This window comes from Belonocnema kinseyi, chromosome 5 (assembly GCF_010883055.1).
Source record: "Belonocnema kinseyi isolate 2016_QV_RU_SX_M_011 chromosome 5, B_treatae_v1, whole genome shotgun sequence".
In the NCBI taxonomy this organism is placed as follows: domain Eukaryota; kingdom Metazoa; phylum Arthropoda; class Insecta; order Hymenoptera; family Cynipidae; genus Belonocnema; species Belonocnema kinseyi.
Genome location: NC_046661.1, coordinates 131,611,742 through 131,615,340, shown reverse-complemented (window position 1 = coordinate 131,615,340; position 3,599 = coordinate 131,611,742). Strand labels below are relative to the sequence as shown.

Here is a 3,599-nt window from a genome sequence, read left to right as displayed (position 1 = left end):
ATGTTTTGTTGATTATAAATACAATATTGTTTTTTTAAAGTTATTTTTAGTGTTTAAAATTTCAAAAATTATTGCTTGAGTTTAAATAACAATGATTTTAAATAAAATCAATTTAAAAAAATCATTATTATATTTATAATCAACAAAAAATTTATAAAATTTGTAAGTGTTTAAATTCGGGAATTTTTCGATTCCGGAATTTTATCATTCGGGAATTACATTTGACGGGAATTTTCCAATTCGGTATTTTTTTTCGACAATTTTATTATTCGCAAATTTTATTATTCAAGAATTTTATAGTTTCGGAAATTTTATTTTTCGGGATTTTTCAGTCTTCCCCAAAAATCTACAGTTTTAAAAAAATTGTTTGAATTTATTTTCTAATTAAGCAAGATTTTTGGGTCATTCTTTTTAAACGTCCAAATTTGTTGTTTATAATTTTAAAAAAAACATTTCGGATTTTTCGATAGATTTTACCAATTTTTTTTTATTCTTTTGAAACCCTTAAAAATCCCTAATAAGCTTATTAATTTTTTATTCGAAATCTTCAAAAATCTCCACTTTCTAAAAAATTGTTTAGATTTATTTCCAACTTTAAAAAGAATTTTGGGTGCGAAGTGTTTTTTTTTAATGATTGAAAAATTCATACTTTGTTTTAAGTTTTCTAAAATATTTGCAAATTTTTAATTATTTTTCAAATTGTTACAAAAATTCTAAACATTATTTAAAATAATTAAATATTTTTTAATTCTGCAATTTCAAAGAAATTGCTTAAAAATCTTGCAGATTCATTTTCGGAAACTTTGGAAATCTTTTTAAATATTCTCTTTGAACTAACTTCTTAAAATAAAAACTGAATTTGAATTTTTCGAGGAATTTTACAAATGTTTATTAATTTTTGGCATTTTTTTAAGCGTCGAAAAAGCTTTTTAAATAATATGTTTTAAAACTTTTTAAATTATCTTTTTTTTATAAAAAAATATTGTTAAATTTTCTGAGGAATTTTACATTTTTTGTATTATTTTGAAACCTTTAAAAGTCTTTAAAAAGCTTCTAGTTTTCTCTTGGATATTTTCAAAAATCTATGCTAGTATAAAATTTTTGAAATTTTTTCAAATTTTAATTTATTTTTGACTTTTTTTAAAACTTTGAAATTCTATTTTTTCTGTCTTTAAAAAATGTCTTTAAATTAAAGTTTATAAATTGTTTGTTTACAATTTTCAAAAATTTAGGGCAATTTTGAAAATATTTTTGAATATTCTCTTTAAACTAACTTCTTTAAATAAAAAAATCATTTCGAACTTTTCGATAGATTTTTCCCATTTTTTTTTTTTTTTGTTATTTGTTATTCTTTTGAAACCGTTAAAATCTTTCAATTTTTTCTGCGATATCTTCAAAAGTCTATACTGTTAAAAAATTTCTGAAAATTTTAATTTATTTTTGACTTTTTTTTTTAAACTTCGAAATATCTTTTAAAATGATTCCATTTTTTCTACAAAATTAAAGAAATTGTTTTAAAATCTTGTAGATTCTTTCACGTTAATTTTGAAAATCTTTTGAAATATTGTTTTTAAATTAGTTTTTTAAAATAAAAAAATCTCTCAATTTTCCGAGGAATTTTACAAATAAATTTTTATTATTTTGAATCCTTTCTGAGTTCTTAAAAACCTTTTAAATTTCTTGTTCGAAATCTTCAAAAATCTACACTCTGTTTTAACATTCTGAAATATTTTCACATTTTAAATTATTTAAAAAATTTTTTCAAAACTTCTAGTTTTTTTAAAGGTGTAGATTTTTGGGAAAGACTGAAAAATCCCGAAAAATAAAATTTCCGAAACTATAAAATTCCTGAATAATAAAATTCGCGAATAATAAAATTGTCGAAAAATGAAAATACCGAATTGGAAAATTCCCGAATTTAAACAAATTACAATTTTTCATAAATTTTTTATTGATTATAAATACAATAATGATTTTTTTGAATGATTTTATTTAAAATGAATGTTATTTAAACTCAAGCAATGATTTTTGAAAATTTAAACACTAAAAATAATTTTTAAAAAACAATATTGTATTTATAATCAACAAAACATATTTATAAAAAATTGTAATTGTTTAAATTCGGGAATTTTATCTAGACTTTTTAAAAAATTGTTTGAATTTATTTTCAAATTTAAAAAGATTTTTGGGTCATTCTTTTCAAACGTCTAAATTTTTTGTTTATAATAAAAAAAGAACATTTCTGATTTTTCGAAGGATTTTACTAATTTTTTTATTCTTTTGAGACCTATAAAAATCCTTAAAAAGACTTCTAATATTTTCTTCAATATCTTCAAAAATCTACATTTTTTTAAAAATTTTTTGTATTTATTTTGAAATTCGAAATTATATAATAATAAAAAAAATCATTTCGGATTTTTCTAAGCATTTTAACCATTTTTTTATTCTTTTGAGCCCTTTAAAAATCCTTACAAACTTATAAATTTCTTATTCAAAATCTTTAAAAATTTATACTTTTTAAAAAATTGTTTGGATTTATTTTCAAATTTAAAAAGATTTTTAGGCAATTCTTTATAAATGTCCAAATATTTGTTACACATAATAAAAAAAATCATTTGGGATTTTTCGAAAGATTTTAACAATTTTTTTTATTCTTTTGAGACTTCTGAAAATCCTTAAAAAGCTTCTAATCTCTTCTTAAATATCTTCAAAAATTGATACTTTTTCAAAAATGTTTTGGATTTATTTTGAAATTCAAAATTTCAAAATTTTATAATAAAAAAAAATATTTCGAATTTTTCAAAGGATTTCAACAGTCTCTTTTTATTCTTTTCAAGCCTTTAAAAATTCTTGTAAAGCTTCTTAATATTTTATTCGAAATCTTCAACAAAAACATACACTTTTTATTACAAAAAAATCATTTCGCATTTATCAAAGTTTTTTACCACTTTTTTACTCTTTTAAAAATTTTTTAAATCCTTATAAGCTTATAAATTTTGGATTCGAAATCTTCAAAAATCCACACTTCTTAAGAAATGTTTTGGATTTATTTTGAAATTTCAAAATTTTAGAATAAAAAAAGAGAATTTCGGACTTTTCGAAGGATATTACCCATTTTTTTATTCTTTTAAGTCCTATAAAAATGCGTAAAAAGCTTATAATCTGTCCTTCGATATCTTGAACAATCTAAATTTTTTTTTAATTTGGATAAATTTTGAAATTGAAAATGATTTTATGTCATTCTTTTTAAACGTCTTTAAAAATTAATACTTTGCTTTAAATTTTCTCAAATATTTGCAAATTTTTAGAAAAATTCTAAAATATCATTTAAACTTTAAAGTGATTTTTTTTTTAATTTTGCAATTTAAAAGAAATTGCTTGAAAATCTTGCAGGTTCTTTTTTTTCGTTACTTTTGGAAATCTTTTAAAATATGGCCTTTAAATTAATTTTTTTTTAATAAAAAAATCTTTCTAAATTTTTCGAGGAATTTTACAACAAAAAAATGGTATTATTTTGAATCCTTAAAAAGTTTTTAAATTTCTTGTTCGAAATCTTCAAAAATCTACCCTCTTTTTTAACACTCTGAAATATTTTCACA

General features: G+C 19.3%; 1 protein-coding gene across 1 annotated transcript in view; it reads right to left on the bottom strand.

Annotated features, from left to right (window-relative positions):
• LOC117172777 (histone PARylation factor 1) overlaps positions 1-3,599 on the bottom strand; it is a 21,456-nt gene that overhangs the window by 5,625 nt on the left and 12,232 nt on the right. The window lies entirely within an intron of this gene.